Raw genomic sequence first — 21,264 nt, 5'->3', positions numbered from 1 at the left:
TTGCGGTAATATAAAGGGAAAAATACGATGACGTAACACTCGTGCGTGCAAAAAGAACCACATACAAATGTACAAACTGCAGGCGTATCTGCTTACATTGCTTAGAAGCTTACGTTGTCGTGTGGGCAGCACAGCATATATTTCTGTTCAGATTATTTACCAAGTGTTGCTTCAAAATAAAACGTACGCCTAGAGAGTGCTTCCATACTTCGCACAATTGCCTGTACCATTGCAACCCATGGGGCACTCACCACGGTGGCTCAAAAGATAAAGCGGGCTGCACACGTGATCGTCAGTTCGATTACGGCTTATATAGAAAATAGGCGGGTGTTCTTTCGATCTAGGGGAAGAAACGAAGGACTCCCGTTTGTTCTGGATTTCTTCGCATATTTAAGATCCCCAGGTGGTCTTCTTTATTCTGTAGCTTTACACTACATCACTCATCAAGCGCAGCCAGATGATAGCCTCGGTGCGTACAATACCATTTTTATTTTTTCTCCCTTGAGCTCTAACGATGATGGCACACGACTTGAGTTTGCTTCAGCGATCCGGAAGTGTTAATTTCGAGCCTGAATTATCTGACCAGTGGTGGTCCCCACGAGGAGGGGCGAAGAGGGCGATCGCCCACCCCCCCATCCCCAAAAGAGGTCTCCAGCTTCTAATTTTTTGTTTTTTTAAACATCCCACTTGTGCGAAGTCGCAAACGTGTTGCGACCGTCAGAAATGCGGACTCGACGCTAGCCGTTGTACCGCCTAAGGGGGGCCAAAAACCACTGTGCCGCTAAGTGATTTGTGCACAAGCGGGCTACTCCGCACACGTCCAGACGCCGGCATGGTTATCACCTCCTCTGCAGAACTGGTGATGAGGGGAGTGGTTCTTTATTCGACCCCACCCCCTCCAACCCCCCCTCCCCCCAAAAAAATCCCCCCCCCCCACGAGCCGATCTCTGTGACGGCTACTGGATCTGACTCGACAGTTTCGTGTTGTTCGTGTTTTACTATCACGCATAACAACACGCGTGATGTCGTGCTGCTGTGCTTTGTTGGGTTTGATGTTGTGTTGTGTTGCGTATCGTGCTGTCGTGCTCACGCACAAGTTCACGACCGTATCTCCAAAAACCGTCAAGCGTCGCTCACTTCTCACAACCTTCTTCCGCCCCATTAGACCCCGTAAGATGGAAGAAAGATGAGGGAGGGTACGGGGAAGGGGAGAAGCGGTGTCAAAAGGCAAACACGCCCCGCCTCCGCGGCTGCTTCCTCTCCGTCGTACGTGTACACTCCGCGAGGCAAGGCAGCTTTGAGCGTCGCTTACGTGAGCCGCGTGTGCGCTGAATGCCCGATCAGCACGCTGACGCGAGGGGAGGAGGGGGCAACAGGTGAGCTCACCACACACACGGGAGCCCGCGCGCGCGTGTGTATATATATGACCGCACGCCCCTTTCTTCAATAGCGTGCAGCGTAGAGCAGGAGCCCGTTGAATCGAGTGTGCGTGCAGCGCCGTTGTATGCGGTAGGCCGTTGCGTGCTTGCGATTTTGGAGGCGTATTGACTTCCTGGGCACTTCGTCATCTCCCCGTTCATGCATCCTGCAGGCAGCGGAGGGTTAGTGCACTTTGGATTGTCAGCACCGATTATCCTTAAACTGGACCCCCCAGCCGTACCTCGAACCCAGATGCCCTTTGGCAGGTCAAATAATACGCGATTACCGTTTTTTAATAAACAAACAAATAAATTAGGGTCAAGGGGAGGACTGTAGGAAGTGGACGGGACAAACGATTTATTGAGAAATAAGAAGGCTGGTGGCGCCCACGAAGCTGCGCTACCGGAGCCTAAAAACAGACAAAATATCGTTTGATTGCAGGGTCACGAAAGTTTAATGGGCAAAGCGAAAAGGCAGTGACGGTTATCCCACCTTTAGCATCATTCCGCGTATTCTTTTAAGCAGAGTAGTGACAATTTTCCTACTCATAAGGGGCTGTGCTGTGCTGCCTGTCTGTTTGGTTTGTGATGGGCGGATTAAGAAGGGCGAAGGGCGGTTACCTGATTTTTTTTTTCGGTCTGCACGGCCGGCGATGACTACGTACCAATCTACGTATAGTCGTCTCTCGGCATCGTACCAACGATCACCAACGTAGTCAACGTACGAACGATGACTAACGTACTACAGCTTCGCTGGAATTCTAAATAAATAGACGTGGAACACATACGTTCGAGGCAAATGCACATTGACGAATCACGGGGCGGGGTGTGGGAGGGGGGCATTGTATGAACTTTGGTATAGTTAGTTTTGATGGGAGGGATTCGGGGGTGGGGAGTGGAGGGGTGGTTGCAAGCATTCCCTCCTGTACTGCCAAAAGTATATCCATCCACTCACCCGACGCACCCGAGAAAGCGCGCAGTACAGGTCAAACAAAGGTCACTAGTGAATCAACAAAATTGGCTGACGATTAAGATACTACGTAATGCGAAATTTGAGCGCCGCCATTTAGATGTTTGGACTTTGCAAAGTATGTTGAGGCAAAGAATTTCAGACAGACATATATGTATATTTACAGACCACTTTTGTTATTCGTACATTACTCTTCTCATGCGCCGCTTTGTTACCATATATGGTATCGGTGGACGCGCTCGCCGCATGCCTTATGATCGCGTCATCGGCGAACACACGACGGCGCGCGCTAGTCTGGCGCCATCTCGTAGCGGGAACTCGCGGCACTCTGCTTTCATACTTACACGTTCGCCATACTGCCCTCCTCCGCTTACCTCCTCGCTTTATCTTCGGTGTCCTCGTTCTCTCGGTTACGCCGAGGGACGACGGCGAGGGACGCTGCGAAACTACAGGAGCAACCGTATAAGAGCTGCGCATTAAACAAATGCAGGCCGCTAAGAGGAATCAGGCGGATTGTGCGGGACGTGAAGCATTGTCAACGTAGTGAAGAAAAACCCGGGGCTCTGAGCTTTGTCGTTGGAGGGAATTTCAGGTTAATTAAACCGCCGGACTTACATTGAGTAGTACAAGGGGTGCTAGCACTGACTGCCTACATTTAAAATCTTTTTAGCTTCTTCTTAAAACAATAGTCCACAATTTGACTATAACTCAGCAAAGAGTTAGGCACGCTGTTCTAACATGACAAAGAAGCGCCCTTTTTGGCATGCTTGAGGGTTATAGCCTGCGATACCCAGCTCTCTTTCTCTCTCTTAATCGTATAAACTCCGATATACTACGCCAGGCTGCGCTGAATAACAAGCCCGTCCGTCCCAGCGTACGCATTTATGAAAGGCGTTAGCAGAATTTTTTTTTCTCGAGAGGTTGGTGTTATGGGTTATGAGAACGGAGGAGTTTTTGGCAAAAGGAACCCTATCACTCGCCTACGCGCTGCCTGGGGTTCGAACCCCCAATATCCTCCCTCCCTGCCTACGTTCTTGCGCCTACACATCATTATCACCATCATCATCATCACCAACATCATCATCGTCGTCATGACCCTGTTCACTAACGCACGAGGAAAGGGAATTATCGCGATCGTGATCCGTCTTCTTTGATCGAAAAGCGGCCGCCTAATTGTCGAGAAGTTCAGCCCTGCGACCTAATCGCCCCACCCACGGCGCAAACGACGTTAAACGGCAAGGAGAAATCGGTCACGACGACGATGCTCAACAATTACTGCGCGGCCGCATTCTCCGGCGCAGTGAGGCCGCGGGGGAAGCGGGTGCCAGCCTACGCGCAGCAGCTATCACAGCCCCGGCAGCGCTGTCTCCAACTGCCGCGCCGAGAGGAAATAAAGGGCCGTCGTTTCGTCAGAAGAGGCGGCGCTGGCGTCACGCGATGGAGATGGATTGAGCCGTCCGCCGCCTGTCACTCATTTACCGCTATGCGCGCAGCGTGGAACGGACGGCCACCCTCCTCGCGTGCGCTCGCTCAGCCAACGCCCTCTACTGTACTGGGAAAGCATCTGCATGCGCGCCATTAGCGTACGGCGGCCCTATGCAGTTTTGCTCGCCCTTAATGACCGATACTAGGAAAACGTGAATACGCGGATACGAATCCTGCCAATCACGTGTAGAAAAAGTAGGAGGGAGGTGACTGTGCATGGCTTTTCTGGTATCTAGAGGGTGTTGCTCCAGCACGAATGTACGTGTGGCCTTTACCTCTCTTTGCGAGAGAGATGTAACAGGGGAACGGGGGTATCATGGCGATGTGCATATACTACGCGTTGTTGTTGGCTAGACGTAATGCAGCTGATCTAGCTCAACAAAGCAATAAATCTACAAACGTTGGATCTAGCTCTACGTCACAGTACGCATGCCTAGGTTGGGAGATTATTTATACGATACGGCTGCGGAATGCACTGCGCGGTTACCTGAGAGAACAGGAGACCCTGGTATGGCATGGTATGGTATGGTATAGTATGCGTGTGTACGTGTTTGTGTGCAGGTGAATGCAGCTGTAACCCTGTAGTACGCACTAGGTTCTTGTTAGTTCTAGCGATCTGTTTTTTATTGCGCAAGCAGTATTAAGCATGCATGTCGGCAAAACTTTTGCGGCGCGCTGTTCATTTTTGAGCGGCTCTGTCAACCGAGCGAGCGATAGGAGAACACGGAATGAAAGAGTGCAGAGAGCGCACGGAGAGAGCGCGGCCGCCAATCGCACAAACAAGGTTTCGTGACGTCATAGAAAAGTTGCGGGAAATTGGCTAGGGGGTCGCGACTGCTTCACACGTTTTCTTCAATATCTCCGTTATTTGTTCGAAGATTGCGATGATATTGGTATCATTGTTATCGGGACTAACCAGTCTTTCTAATAAACCCAACTTGTATTTTGTGTTGATGGCTCCTTTAAGCTTTGTGTGATACTCTAGCAATCTCCACTCAATCTAGCGAGGAGCACTTTCAGATGCCACATAGCTTAATTGTGCTGAAGAGAAATTGCGAAATTAAGGTCACCTGTCGCGGTAACTGTGCAAATGCGCCCTCTGTATGGACGCGGCATCCGTACACTCAGCACACCAAGTGTATATGCGTCGGACAGAATCACACGTCATGCGCCACCTCGTCTAAGATTTATTTATTTATTTATTTATTTATTTATTTATTTATTTATTTATTTATTTATTTATTTATTTATTTATTTATTTATTTATTTATTATGCCTTCGCGCTGACAGTCTTCGACTTCGTGTGAAGCGCGTGACACTCGTCGTCAAGTAGGTGCCATTTCGGGGCAGGGCAACTCACCACGTGGGTCAAAAACAGCACTAAAAAAGAAAAAAAAAACGGTCAAAACACACGCTCACGGATGCGTACTTTCCCTCCTCTTCCGCTGCGCACACCTTTCCGTCTACCCACGTGGGCACACACGTTTTCTGAGGGGCAAGATTCGAGAGCTGGGTCTAATAATTACACCTGCGAGGGTATCTCCCTCGCAACGCACGACCATGCTCGAACCGGCACCACACCCGCGATACACCCAGCGCGCCGACGCTTCGTCCGCCGCCGCGGCATCTAATGCTGAATTTCTACCGACTCCCATTCCTCGTGCAGTCCGCCCGTGGTCATAAATCTGACCCGAAAAGCGTGCCCGCATCGCCCGCGGAAGCGTCTGTCCAGCTCTCTCCCGGCGGAAGCCTCGACGGAGGCTCCGCGCTCACACACGATGCACACAGCTCGGGGCGCCAATTACGGGAGGCACGTAAGCGAAGCCAAGACTAGCCGAGCCTGGCTGTGACAGCGACCGCCCGTTGCACTGCACATCTAAGAGCTCGCCATGTGAAGAAGAGCGCCTCCTTGAAATGTACTTCCACGCTAGGCTACCGGAGCGTTGTCTTTCGGGGCTCTGAGCTCTTTCTTGGGTGTTTTAGCTTGTAAGCCAGCTCGACCGGAACCGCGCGTATGTGTACACGCAGCCCGGGAACCTTTTTCTGCGCTCAACGGTTTACTCATATCTTCCTCTTCGCCTGGTGCAGTTCAAAGGGAGGATTGTTATGGCTGGGGTTGAAAAGAAAATTGCGCTGAATGTGTTTGTGCGAGGCGCGCTGAAACCGAGCGTGTCTGGGTCATATACACCCTGGCATAACGTTCGCCGGTTGAATACTTCTCGGCGTTTTTCTTTTTCGCATTTTGGCGTGCAAACAACCGAGTCGCGGGTGACTTGCTTACTTTTCTTTGGTGTTTGTTTTTTTATGGAAATGCTGGGCACCCTGGCGCGATTAAATAAGGCAGGCGACCGCGCCTTATTTATATCTCTTTATTACTTCCTCCTCCTGACTCGCACTACTGAGGTGAAATGTCGTTAGAGGGCCCAAGTAGAGCCATGTCTCTTATTTCTCTGGAAGCATTTACCTTTCTCCAATATATCATCGTAATAAGCCGCTTGGTTCTTTCTTCAGATCTCTTTTTTTTATAAGTACAATGTAACTTGTTGTGTAGAAGGAAATTTGAAGTTTGTTAAGGTAACCGTATATGCGCTTAATATTGCTCCCAACGAGGCTATTTTGTATGCAGTTTAGTCTCATTCGTAGGCGCAACGGTTAAGGAAAAGGAAAACATAACAACATCCGAGCGTGAATTTCACTGGTTTCACGTCTTACAAACGACCATTGCATTAGAACGACCATCGAAAAATGACACACTTCCAATAGCAGTTGAGAAAGGGAGAGAGAGAGAGCTCGGTATTAGAAGAAAGCAGAGAGGTCTGTAGGCATGTATTAGCCTACATGCTACTCTGCGGGGATGGGGGGAACGGAATAAAGGCCCTAAATGAAGTAGCGCGAAAGTTAGGGGGGAAAAAGGAAGAGGTAAAAATAATGTAACATGGAGTAGTCCGTGGGTCACGTAAACGTCGAGGTGGTCTCACAGGATGACGACGCATAGTTCTACATTGTCTCTGCGACACCGATGTCGTGTAAATAATCAAACAGTGCATCTAACACTTTTCGCTGGGATGATGGAGATGACCATGGTCTACGAAGAGCTTTCAATGATAAAAGTCCCTTGTTGATGCACTCGATCTTCTTGGCGAGGTGGTTCCATTCCTGGTTGTACGCCGGACACTCTAATAAAATGTGCTCAACAGTTCCTGGCAAACCACAGTTATCACAATGAGGGTTTATCTAACACACTAGTTCACTAAGCAGTAAAATCTCGCTTGAACGGACTTCACCTGAACATACTTATTCTTCGTACCCCGAATCAAGTCGATCTGTCCATTAAAGGGACCCTGCAACACTTTTTCCAACTTTTTTTGAAATCCTAAATGCTTGCAGAACGTAGTCACCCAACGCACCCAACAGATTGGGGGGTCGCAAAATACCTCAGCCAAAAATTACTGCTCTATGCCCATCAGGTAACTTGTAAACTCGCTCAAACCATTTTCCCCTCTTTCCCGGTCTTGACGTTCTTCGACGGCCCGAATTACGTCACTGAGGCCATGTATCGGCTGTTGGCCGGTTTTCCTTCAGTTGCAGCAATGAACGCTTTTCGATAGCAACTTTAAAAATAAAGCCATAAAAACAAAGCCGAAATGGAGGGTGTATTTGGTGCAACGAGCAAATCATGCAGTGTCGGTCCGTGCTGGCGATAACTATAGCTCTCGCAGTGCTTCCAGACGCGAAGGAAAGAGTGAAATCGTTGATTGAAAGTGTTGCAGGGTCCCTTTAAGCCTTTAAAGAAGCCATGAAGACAAAATGCAAATTTGTTTTATTGGAAGAACTGGTTTGTTGGATAAAAATGACGTTAATTTAATTGTACACTTGGAACAAATAATGGAGATATTACATAAAACTTGTGAAGCAGTGGCAACCTCCTAGCCATTTTCCGGTAACTTTTCTATGACGTCACAGAATCTTGTTTGTGTGATTGGAGGCCGCAGAACTAACCCATCGCTGTGGCACATGACTGGACGATTGTAGTGGCGCCTCTATTTTCGTTTGATCGCATTACTTGAATGCTATGGTGCAGTTAACACACTGTTCTTAGTGCTGGCCCATATGAAGTCACTCCTGCCCATAACACGTCAACGTAGCGCGAAATTTAAAAGTCCCTCAATACTTCCGCGTTTCGGTTCGAAATGTCTTTCGTGGTTGGTTGTAATGGAGATGAGTAGGGTGCTGAAGCTAATTTCTTCAAAATTAAACAGTGTTGTATTTTGTTTTCATGACCCCTTTAAAGGGACCCTGCAACACTTTCGATAAGCGCATTTTACTGTTTCCTTAGCGTCTGGAAGCACTGCGGAAGCCATAGCTATTGTCAGCACGGGCGGCACTGCGTGATTTGCTCTTCCCACCACATACGCCTTCCGTCTCTGCATTGTTTTTGTGGCTTTATTTTTAGAGTTGCTATCGAAAAGCGTTCATTGCTGCAACTGAAGGAAAACCGGCCAACAGCCGCTACTTGGTCTTAGCGACGTACTTCGAACGGTCCAAGAACGCTAGGACCGGGAAAGAGAGAAAAATCTTTTGAGCGAGTTTCCAAGTTATCTGATAGGCACAGAGCAGTGATTTTTGGCTGCGGTATTTTTCGACACCCTAATCTAAGTACTGGGTGCGTTGGGTAAATAAGTTCTGCGAGCATTTAAGAATTGAAAAAAATTGAAAAAAGTGTTGCAGGGTCCCTTTAAAGCTATAAATGTGCTAGCGGCATTTATCTCTTACAAAGCTGGTGGTAGTCTTTTTAATGCGCAAAGTGACACTTAATTGGTATAACAAGCTGGCCTATTCGGTATATTAGAGTGTCGAAAATACAACCATCCTACTCGAGGTAGCAGCAGTTGTTTACTGACGCAGGCAATGATAAACGCCTCGGAACTACCGTATTACCAGCTATATACGTGTTCCCACTGTACAATATGGGACCTACCGAATTGGGGCGAATAAATTGGGATGGGTCAAAAGTGTAGGTGCATGTAGATGTAAACTAAATAAGTTCGTCCATCTGTTATGGGCACATGCTTTTAGCTAAGCTCTTTCAACATTGCGAAATAAGCTGCCTTATTTCCACAGTCGATAAGCTTTGTATAAGTTTCGATTTCCTTCGAATGTGTTGCCCAGGAGTACTACTGAAGTCCAAATAATTGTGCGGGTGGACGTGACGGTCATAATTTATTTTGAGATATCCTTGTTAACTTGATATGTTGTCCTTACTATTAGGAACAATGAATAGTCTGCACCCCCCTCTCCACACACACACACACACGCGCACTATCTACCTATGTATATATAGGTATATATATACAGTCTGGAAACAAAAACTCACACAGAGCCCGAAAAAATAAGGTTAGTAGAGACAGAGACACACGAGAGGGACATTAAAAATAAAAATAAAAGTTTACTGACGTTTCAGGGAGAGGACTCCCTTTCTTCAGAGTGGTACTCTGAAGAAAGGAAGTCCTCTCCCTGAAACGTCAGTAAACTTTTATTTTTATTTTTAATGTCCTTCTCGTGTGTCTCTGTCTCTACTAACCTATATATATATATATATATATATATATATATATATATATATATATATATATATATATATATATATATATATATATATATATATATATATATAGAGAGAGAGAGAGAGAGAGAGAGAGAGAGAGAGAACAGGCAGGCACGCCGTGGATGTTCAACAACAAGCGTTAGCGACTGCAGAACGGGCCTGCTGAACAGACAGAAAGAGAGAAACAGCTGGGGGAGGGTGGGATTAGCTGAAAAAACTAGGTGACCACTAAGCCATCGTGGCAGTAATAATCCATCGGGGAATTCATGAATCTCTGAGATCTACAGGAGCAGAAGCGTTCGCGGTCCTTTTCTTCTATGGCCGCCGCGTGCCCGCGCACTTTCCATTGCAAAGCGCGTTAATTCCGCTCTTTCAACGGGGCGTGTGCACAGGCGCGCGCCCAGCGCATGCCCGACCGGATCTGCCGGCAAACCTCGCTGGTCCTCTCTTCCTCTCTTCAAGTCGGCCTTTATTTTACCGTCCTTTTTCTGTGCCTTGTCCCGCGTTGGGCGCAGGAGTGGTTCGCTCCTTCGCATGAATGGACGCAGCGTATGTACATGGGTGCGGCGCAGCAAGCGAGAGCGTATACGCGATGAGCCGTGCATACGTGCCCGGCCGGCAGGCGTGCACGGGCAGAGTAGTAGGTCCAGGTACGAAAGGCCCACGCAGGGACCCTCGGGGCAACGGGGACGTCGCTGAAATGCCAGGAGGACTTAAAGTTTTATGATTACACGGTACCCTTTTGGTTCACAGTGTCTAAGAGAACAAAAAGGGCTATTCTTCGCGGGAAATGAGAGCAGCCCCGCCGAAAAAATCGGTGCCCTTCCACTCGGTGAAGAAGGAGCGAAGCTGTGTTGCGTAATTTTGGTGTCGTCTTAGCGGGTAATTGTCATACAATTTATGTTGGGGTACTTTCAATAACACAAAAGTTGTAGCCGTTTTTTGTAACCATACTCCCTGCGCCCTGTGTGGACAGCAGACAGTAAATCTGGAACGTCTAGAACTGAATTGCGAGTTACCTATTTACAACAAGTAAACAAAGGTCAGCTTAATGGTAGTATCGTCTTAGCGGTTATTTCTTATAACTTGTTTCGGGACACTTTCGATAACACAAGAGTTAGCGCCGTTTTATGTTATCATACTCTCTCCGTAGATGTTCATGCTTCACTGCAGAACACGCAATGTGGGAAAGACAGCTTATAGAAACCAAGCTTACACGCATCTTGTTTAGGTCGGCTTCACTTGTAAGTACAAATGCATTGCTGAGAAAACCGTTTCTTGTGGGTAACATACGCCGTTTTGTATCAAGATATGAATTCCCTACGACCTTTTACTTACGAATTTTTTCTGTACTACAAGTCGGTTTTTGCCTCGCCGAGAAACCTTTTCCAGAGCGGGCGTGACGGGATACCAGCCGAGACTGTTCTCGTGGCCAGCCTAACAATAGCTCCGCTGTTATAACCTTACAGGCATTTGCCGTTACTATATGTGATAGTCATCTACGAACAGAGTTCCACTGGAAAAATCTGAAATTATTCAGGGTTCACACTGGTGATAAAAGCGCACACCATTGCAACACGCTACGAGGGAATCCGCCGCAGATGAATGAATTCATGTTTGGTGAAATGATAAGTCCACTGATGTGTGTTGGAGTCTTGAAGCCTGTTCCAGCGTGCCCAAATTGCTTACCCTTTCCAACTGGTTATCGTTTCTTACGCTTCAGAAATCGCTTAAAGTGAGTCAGAGAGTGGGTTAGTGAGTTTAGATTTCGCGCGAGTTATTGACTCCGCCTTTCTTTCTCCTATTTTCTCTCCTGCTTGCTCATCAGCTGTGCATTATACATCCCCTTCAAACCTAACTTTAGTGCCCAATTCATGTTCCAGGCGTTGCGACCCAATGAGATACAATGAAAAGACATCTTTAAATATTACTGCATCTATTCATCGGCATATTACTTGCAAAATTTTAGCATATATGCCATCGGTGAGACAGCCGTTTCGCCTGTTTATATAACTGTCGTCGACAATGAGAGAGAGAGAGAGAGAGAGAGAGAGAGAGAGAGAGAGAGAGAGAGAGAGAGAGAGAGAGAGAGAGAGACTTTAATAAAAGCTGAAGATGTCAGCCCCATTCACGGTGGGGCTTGCTATTCCAGATGGGGCTGAATACAGTGAGATGATATGGGGAAATTGAGAGAAAAATAGAAAAAAGAGAGCGAGGGAAGCTGTACGCATATATAAAGTGTATATGTTCAGAGGGTTCCCAGGACCTCTTTCAGTCCTGTTTTCGCAAGAAAAGTAGACAGAGTTTTTGTCCCCAGCACTGCGTCGCCATGATTTCGCCAGGTTCAAAGGAAGTGTGAAAGTTGTGGAGCTTTCACGTCGGAGTCGCACAAGTGCCCTCGACGCTGTTGCCCGTTGACAGGCACGTTCACCTCAGGAGCATGTTGCGCGCCGAGGCAACGTTCAGTTATCGACGTTTGTTTCAGCCCCGCAGCCTGCTTCCAGCGACTGTGGTGCCTCTCGGTTGTCGGCACATACGACACACACCTGGCAGTCGGGATCAACGGCAGTAATTAACCAAATGCGAAGCGCATTCGCGTTTATTTGTTGTTTCGACGGCGTGCTGTTTATGCGTACACGGCAATTAATCAATCGGCCACTAACCTCATTCTCCATTCTCACCTGTTTTATCGTATACAGTACACCCTCGTTATTAAGAAGTCCCTGGACAGGGACCTGACTTCTTTATAAACGGTTTTTCGTTAAAGGCGGGTATGGTGGTCTCTTCACACAGGGAAGCGGGGGCCACTAAACACTTCGAACAAAGCGATATTCCGAATAAAACAATTTAGTTATAAGGATGGGTTACGGCATACCTGCACTATTTTACCTTTCTTCGATCTCACGCGCTCATCGAGAGAGTCTGTTTGGGAGTGCTCTATAAGTGGATGCTGTATGACTTGTAAGCGTTGTCGACTATAAACGCCGCGGAGAAAGCGAGGTTAGACGTTATAGCGCGTAGTCGGCCGTCGATTACAATAATTACGCCGCACCCGACTTCGCCTACTCGGACGAACGTGTTCGCGCCTCCTCTGCCTCCGTCTACAGCGAACACGCACGATCCCCCGCTATTACCTCCACACGCCTGCTGTTGTTGTCTTTTCCCCCAACTCCCTCCCCCCTCTATTCTATCTATCTTTCTGTGTGAATGTGCACCAGTTCGTTCCTTTCGTCTAGTGCCACTCGTCTGGATAAATAGCCACAACCGTCGTTGCATGTACATCACATGTATGCGTGTGGGTTCGCCGAATAGCAGTTATACACTAAGCCTTCGATATAACGGAGTCCTCGGAAAGAAATGGCTTCGTTGTAAGCGATGCTTCGTAAAACGAAGGTATAATTTGCTCCCTCTGCACTGGAGTGGGGCCCGTGAAAAACTTCCATTGAAGGAAGAACTTGAACCAAAAGGGATTTCGTTATGACCAACGCTTGTCGTCGACTGTGGACCTAAACACACGTGTGAACGACACGGCTACGAATGGTAAAGATGGTGATGTTAACCGTACACTGCACCATACATTGCACGCCTTTTGTTGTTATTAATATTATATTTAGGATGTCTTCCATTTGTCATTGTTATATTACCTGCTGTTATCAAATACTTGACTTTTTTATTACTAATATTTGTGTCATTTTCCGCGTCAATGTTTCCCCGGGTTTCCATGTTCAAAGCTAATTTATGGACGCTTGTTATTTTAACAAAATGTCGTAAGTTGGCGAAAACTATACTATGCGGTTTTAGTTCGGGCTGCTGCTGTTGTACGAACCCTGTACGCGAACCACGCATAGTTTCGTATGCGTGGACCGTCTTAGCCACACGGAAGCTGTAAGAGAGAGGTGGTGTGAGTGGGAAAGGGTAATTCAATGTAACTTAGTCAAATTGGCTACTCGTTCAGATCGCAAGGCATTTATGCAAAGCAGGAGGCTGTCTACATCCAAATGGCTCGCCCATTGTTTTTAAGAGGCAGAAAAAGAAGGCAGAAGAGAGGCAGGGAGGTTAGCTACACAATAGAGTCCGGTTGGCTGCCGCACACAAGGGAAAGGAACGTAGGGAAATTAGAAAAGACAAAGGAGTGAAGTGAAAACAAACAAACAAAAAAATAGGCAGACAAAAATTCGTCGCGTATCAGCTCCTTTCGTTGCAAATGTTGACGAAAAACGATAGTCGACTAGCGCCCCTGGCAATTAAAGGTCTCCCTTCTCTTTCCTGCTCACCTCTCATGCTGTTCCTCTCCCGTCTCGTTCCTTCCAAGATAACACTCCAGAGGTGTGCACGCTCAAGTCAATTTAAATTTACCGCGTTCCACTGCTTTAAGTATGGTGCCTCGATGCCAGCGCTGCCGTACGGCGGAGACGCGCGTGAATAGAGGCACCCTACTACAACGCTTATAGAACCACGTTGCCCTGCTCCACGAGCATTCCAAGCGGAACGTGGAACCTATACTACTGGAACCTTTCGTTTCTGTTGCCGTTTGATTTTTTTAATTCTGCCAGGTAGCGTGGGCAACAGCAGGCGACGGTTTTCTGCAGTTGATGTAGTATTTTATTTGCTATCGCAAAAACCAAGCATCCGTGAATGTTTAAATAAAAGAACACTGTAAATATCACTTATGTATTGATTTTATGCCTCATGTTTGTGCAATATCTAGTTCTTGTTCAACAATGTTGACATATATGAACATTCACAGCGGACTTACGTTTAGGTTTGGCTGGGGGTATATAAGACTACTGCGCAGCCTCTGTTTCCCTTTGGCCAGGTGGCTGAATCGAGTCACAGACAAACAGACAGACAGACAGACCGACAGACAGACAGACGGACAGAAAGGTCAAAATTTCTGCGTTTCAGTAGCCCAAGAAATACTATTGTCTTTAAAAAACAAAACCACATGCACACGCCCGCGCAGGCGCTGTGTCATTAAAGCCTGGTTTTCCCGCTATTTCAAATTAACCACTCTGTCTAAACATGAATAGAAAACAGTTTTCCATCCTTCTTCAACCGAAACGAGCTCAGCGTTACTGAACTCAGGGCTTTGCAGTAAGTGTGCCCGGAAATCAATGGTGACATATCTATAGCGAGGTTGGTGGGGAGAGGGAGCAGTTGCTTTCGCCCGCTGTGGCTGTCGATGTCCTCCCAGTATGACTTATCCAATGACCTATTTACGCTCCCTCTCTCTCATTTTCTTTTCTTTCCCGCTTTTTAAGGTGTACCGCCAGCCGCTGCTACTCTTCATAACTCACATTTGCATACCATCGCACCAGACTTTGGCCCACGATGTGTACATTGCGAAGACATTCGGGTTGGCAACGGATTACTAAAATTGTACACGTTAGAGTATGCTTTAGTATACACGAAGGGCGTGTATAGTTACATTTCGATTCGCTGGACCTAGAGAAATAATTGAAATGAAGAAGACGACTTATCGGGTTTCAGCCTTGAGTCTGGAGGAGACAAGGAAGACTGGTGTCTTCTATCACCGTGTACAGTCCCTGTCAAATATTTCTAGGCCACGCCGAAAGTGCAGAGGGCGCACAAAATTCAATGTATGAGAAAACTTCTCCGGTGAGGCTGAATGAAACGTTTTATGCCTAAAAGCTAGAAAAAACACATTCTTTTTCCTTCCTTTGATTTCAACTGTAATCAAATAATTTTGTCACAGTTGACGGTTAATCTTATTCCTTGATTTAGCTTTGATCGAGAAGGCTTAGGTTTGGCCTAGAAAATTTTGACAAGGACTGCATATTCTTAGCGAAGGATTCAGCATACTATAACATCATTTTTTAACAGTTAAAGGTTAATCTTTTTATTTGAATAATTTTTGGTCCAGAAGGATTAGGTTTGGCCTAGAAAATTTTGAGAAATACTGTACGTTCTGAGCTAAGATTCAGCCTAATATGGAAACAGTTTATGTTTCTTTATTGTGGCCTTGTACTGCTTTCTTCAATATGCACGTCGTCCTTGTGAGTGATACTGACTGTTCGCGTGCTTAGGTTGCCGGTGGAGCCTCGACAACTGTTGAAGCTCGCATTACCGCAACAGGTTGCTACAATTTCGCTCACAGTTTTACTGAAAAACATCGTTTGGATCATAATCTCAGTTCTAAAGGCATGGCTTTCTCACCTTCTGTCGGGCGTACACTCAGATACACAGCTTCCGCTAGCACACAAAAGGCGCTGCACACACTACCTCCTCGCATCTTCGCATTTCAGAGCTTCCTTCATGCAATGATTCAAAGATTCTTCCAGTGATGGATTCTGTAATTTATCCAAGCCAAAGCATCTTCCGCCCTTAAAGACAGTAGTCGTGGACGCGGGTTCACTTCCCGGCCGCAGCGGCCGCTTTTCTGATGGAGGCGAAAACCAAAAACGTCCGTGTCTACGAAATTTCGGCACGCACGGTAAAGATCCCCAGGTGGTCAAAATTGCGGAGCCTCCACTTAGGCGCGCCTTTGCGCCTGCGTTGCGTCGGCGCGTTAAACCCTACGATCAATCAATTTTTCCCCTCATAATTTTCGCTCGATTTGGTGTTTTATAGTGGAACACATCTGTTCGCGATGAAGATGTTATTAATGACGAACGCATATTTGACCGTACCAATCATACACCTCCTTCCGTGTAGTTAGAGTTACGCGCTACTAAACTTGGAAGCGGGTTGGTTCCGGTCTGCGAGGACCTTGTCCCCCGCTGTTATCCTTGCCGTATTTTAAGCCTTAATACATAAGCTGTGATTCATACGCGCGTATGAAAGAACGAACGAACGGACAGGTGTACACAGAACGCAAACGATTGGTCCTCTGGAGCACAACGTCCGTGTTCCCCCTCTACTCATCTCAACTCAACGCAGCACCGACGTCGTGACCTTCACTTCTTGCCACGCGTCCAAACGCCACGGGAGAACTCATCCTGCAGCGAAGACGGAGCATCAGCGGACACCGCATTTACATGACCCCCTGTGCGCATGCGCTGTTGTCGCACAGCGACTGCTCTGCTCTTATTCCTCCGCTTTCTTCCTTTTCATTTTCCTCTTCTTAATCCGCGCCGGTGGGTTCTCGCATCCCTCAGAACGCTGCATTCGTACACTCCATATTCCGCGCAGACGGACGCTGCTGTATGTATATGCGCTCCGGATCGCCCACACACCGCTCGTTGTCTAGCCTCTTCCACAAGCAGATATATTCATGCGTACCCCGGCGTGCTTTATGAAGCGCCTTGTTCTTCTATCCGCGTGGAGCTGCGTTTATATGGCTCACCCCGTTTCTCTTTTTTTTGCTTGGGGATTTGTTGTGGGACGGCGCTCAGCAGAAAGCGTTCCCTTCTTCATTGGGGGGCGTTGCGCGCGGCTGCCCATAGGGGCCGCTGCTGTTCGCATCAGCGTCGGACTCAACTCGCACGCCTGTGTGCACCCGTATACATATTAGTGGTTAAACTCTGGTCTGGGAGCATTGGGCGAGCAAGCGCGCCGGAACGGTGATATCTCAGCGGGCGGGCGAATGTACGCGAGCGTTATAATGGCCTCCCCGTCTGTTTGTTCTTTCGCCGTGATTTCATTTAGAGGCGAGCCGCGGCGGCATGATGCGATGACCGCCGCGCCGGTGTACGTACTGTTCTGGATTAGGCTCGCAGGGGGAAGGGGGTGTGCGGGAAGGGAGGGGGAGGGGGCGTATATGAGGCACGTGCACTTGTACGTGTACGTGGAGGTCTTTTAGCGGCGGCGTGGGCGGCCGGCGGGGATCCGGATATGCAAATTGGGGAGCGGCTTCAGCAGCGCCCTCAGCTAATTGGGCCGCCGCGCCCGAAAACGCGGGCATGGACCGACCTCTCCCTTCTCTCTCTCTCGTTCTCTCTCCCTCTCCTTCCGTTTGTGCGGTGTAGTGAGCTTCAGGGGAAAAGGGGGGGGGGGGGGAGGGAGGGCAGACTCACCGCCGATGTAAGAGCGAGGGCTTTTGGTAAACTTTATCACGAGCAAACTTCTGCCACTTCATGGCACGACAGATCAAGAAAGTAAAAAAAAAACGCGTTTCAGTTAAGTTTGAGGTAACTGAGTGTACTACGAAGATTTGAGGGTGATCGAGTTGATTCGACGTCTACCCTCTTCAATAGGTGGTGACGTCGCAGTCTATCCTCGGTGCAGAGTGCAGACAACAAGGACCGCGCTTTGAGGACGCCCGTTCGCCGACTCCTCTCTTAAACCGCTCCTCTACATTTTCGTTTTGATATCCTCTGCGGCCGTATTTGCAGTCGCGTCGATCAGCGCCGCCGCTCACCGCTCCCTCTTTGGGAGCCGGCTGCAAATGAAACCGACTACGCGGCGTTAGCGTAAGAGCGCCCTTGTACGCTCTGCGGTATAAGTGGCGGGAGGGGCCCCCGCGTCCCAACGAGCCGCTAATTCACTTTCGGAAATGAGCTTGCTGCGGATACTTTTCTACGCGCGCTATCACGTGCGAACGATCAAACACGTTCTCGCGCTGCTTATCGCTTCCGCTGTGCAGGTTAGTCAGCCGTGATCAGCCGCGACTCGCTTGGCGTATTTGCGGTTCCACGCGGGTGAGTGTTGTTACGTGACGATACGTGACGCCACGGTGCGCCGATTTCATTCAGGTTGTATGGAGGATGAGCGAACAACAGTCGTTAATATAAGAAGGCATCTATACCTTCCAGAGAGATGTCTACCTAGCAAATCATTCGTGTTGAGTTGCGAAGCCGGCTTTAAAAATCGATGTAAACTTGGTTTTTGTAAACTGGCTTTCCCACATAATTTGTTGAACAGTGAAGCCTACTCATAAGAATAAGCGTCATTGGGCGCGAAACTGCTGAAGGAGACCACCGATGAAGATCGGGACGCAACCGCTCACAAACTCTAGCTCAAACCTCCACGGCGCGGTTTGCGCGAGAGTTTGTGGCCAACCGATTCGGCGTCGCTTGCGTGGTGTGGGATCGTTTGCGGTTTTCCGGGGACGTCAATCCCGTTACCGCGGTAACTTGCAACATATCCGCTGGTCATCCACTTTCTCAGGGTCGAATAGCACTGATTTTTTTTCTTGGTGATGTGCGCGTAAACATGTTATTCTATTATAACAATATTATGCATTCTACCTCCTCTATTACGTTTCGAAACTAGACTTGGGAGTGTAATTGCTTTAGGGAAAGCACACTGCGTGGCTGCGGGTGGATTCTGCACGCATACTGATATGCACGTCGTTCAACCTGTGCATATGAGGAAGCCGCTAGAGCGGCGCTTCGTCTTTGACTACCCGAAGAGGTTTTCCCATTTGGTTATCATGGGTAACTAACGGTCGGACTCCGACGTATTCGGACGAACATTTCCATAACTATGCTCAGCACGGCTCGCTTTCGACCACAGTTCGTCGACAGGAATTGCAACCACGTGGATCAACCGCCAACCGACAAGTCGCTGACCTCCACCACTTGCTGTGGATTTGCCCTGCCTCACGCGACCAATGGTCCCAGAGCCATGCCAAATGGTCTGGAGTCATCCCAAATGGTCTGACAGCGCAGGAACGCAAGAAAATAACCCTCGATTCCTTTCCCGGCTATACAGTATTCGAGAAGCCGCCAGAAAGGAGATCATCCAACGCCCAGCACGCTTCTCCCAGTTTACAAGCGCAGCTGTATTTACCTGGGCTTACATGAATTTTTCGACGCAGTCTCGCCAAAATGTCTTGCGGTAAAGCCAACTTTATCGACGAGCCTTTGTAGCCCAAGGCATTTCATAAAACGAGGCGCTGGTATGTTTGCGTTTGTTTGTGACTTTGTTTGCTCGCTTGTTTGTTTGTTTGTTTGTTTGTTTCTTCGTTCGCTTCCATTTAAGTGTGCTAAACGTATGAATATCGTATGCTTAAAGGTCGCGTGCCCCGATTCCCCGATACGAACGAGCATATCTACACCGCGCGATTCCAGACCATCTTCGGATCATGAATAACGTGCACGGAGGAAGAGTTATTTGCAGTTGCGACTAGCCACTTTACCCTGTGGTCGTAGTCGGCGATTTCAATGTGGATGTGTGGGGGCCGAAAATGGGATGCATTTTACGCGTTTCGCGGTGGAGTGGAGTGGAGTGGCCTGCAATGCCACACCGATCCAGCCCAACCAACCACCTTGTGGCGTACGCGCATCGATTTGGCATTATATGGGAGTATATTATTTGCAGTCGCGAGAATTCTTATCAGTGGCTATTATGGCGACAACAAAGTAACTGGGACCGATGTTACTAAGTAGCAATGGCTTTACAGATTCTCTGGTCATTCGAATTCGCAAAGTGGAATGACCTTGAATTTTTTGTCCTTGCTCTACTGCCCAACCAACCTTTCTTTTAGACGGAGACTAAGATCAAGTGCTGGAATTAAATTATTCTAATAAATACATATTACAACGAGAACACACATGCAGACACAGACACCTAATTGACTCTAAAGGTGGTAATTTCAATTTTAACCACCCCTATAACCCTTTCCCCTTATCTCCCAACACACACTTCCATTCGTTACAGAGGTGGCAGCGAGTCGGGGGCAGGAGGTGAAGTTTGTCGCCATTGTTTTCACCGCGCGGTCAGCAGGGTTACGATTCGTGTTCGTTAAAGGATTTTAGACGAGTTGAGAGTATGGTGAGTACAAAAAATGAAACCTTGTCGAAAAACACAGCAGGAATTTCTGTCGCGCAGCAGAAGTTTCTGTTGTATAACAAGAACCTCTGTCGTAGGACAGGGATCTCTGTTGGGAGTCTACGGGATGGTCTGGTGTACGTCACGAGTCTCTGACGCAGAACTACAGATTGTCTGTCGCACGACAAACATTTCTGTTGTACAAACGACAGGATGTCCCATTCCCTTACAGGATCATCCTGTCGTGTTTTCGGTTGTGTTGATATGCTGGGCGTCGTATTTTACTCTTCCCATGAATTCGATCGGCTCGATCCTCACAGGAAAACTTTTTTGTTTGTTTGAAATTTTTGCCTGCGTCATAATAGTCCGCTCGTCCTACAGGCACCAAACCCTCTAGCCTTAGCAAATCGGACGATAGGCTCCATAGTCGAAGTACGCGTGTCCTTCCCGATGTAGTGCACGATTACAACTCTATATTCGTTCGTAATAGGGTGACGAGCAGTCTAGCAATGTATTATTCCTTAAAATAGTATCCGTCGCTGGAGCTGCAAGTTTTTACCATGCCTGGCTCCAGCGGGAAATTGTCCGCACGTACGTATATCCCCCAACCGCTTGTTTACAATTCGATCCCTCGCGGTATACATGACCGTCGCGGTGACTGCGAACTCCAGAATGCTCTAAAGTTTCTATTAAGCCGTTTTGTGGGCTACTCTAGAGGTCACGGGTTTGATTCCGTTATAGTAGATATACGCTATATACGCCGACAGCCACTCTCGACAAAGAAGAAAGTGATTTCCCTTGCGATCTGCACTACGCCTGCCCTTCTTATCACAACGAAAATATACACACAGAAAGGAAAGCCAGAAGCCAAGAATACCAAAAAAATCACAGAGGAAGAGTTCATCATTTATTCGGGTTGGAATACATTTATAAAATGTTTGAAAAAAAAAACGAGAGTGGGGAAATACATCCTCCTGGGGGGCGACCAGAACTCACAAACATTCGGGTAGTCACTCCCAATTCTGATTTCGTGAATTCTGACTAAATCAATGAATTATATAAATTGTGGAGTGGCGATCTGCTTCAACATTGTTCGTGAGAGTAGTGTTATA

At 47.9% G+C, this 21,264-nt stretch overlaps 1 protein-coding gene across 2 annotated transcripts in view; it reads left to right on the top strand.

The window, feature by feature from the left end:
* Window positions 1-21,264, top strand: part of Trh (PAS domain-containing protein trachealess) — a 450,481-nt gene that overhangs the window by 191,867 nt on the left and 237,350 nt on the right. The gene's annotated exons all lie outside the window — the stretch shown is intronic.

This window comes from Haemaphysalis longicornis, unplaced genomic scaffold (genome assembly GCF_048455015.1).
Source record: "Haemaphysalis longicornis isolate Haplotype H1 unplaced genomic scaffold, Haemaphysalis longicornis Haplotype H1 scaffold_8, whole genome shotgun sequence".
NCBI classification, from domain to species: Eukaryota; Metazoa; Arthropoda; class Arachnida; order Ixodida; family Ixodidae; genus Haemaphysalis; species Haemaphysalis longicornis.
The sequence above is the reverse complement of the archived record's forward strand: the minus strand, read 5'-3'. Positions and strand labels throughout refer to the sequence as shown.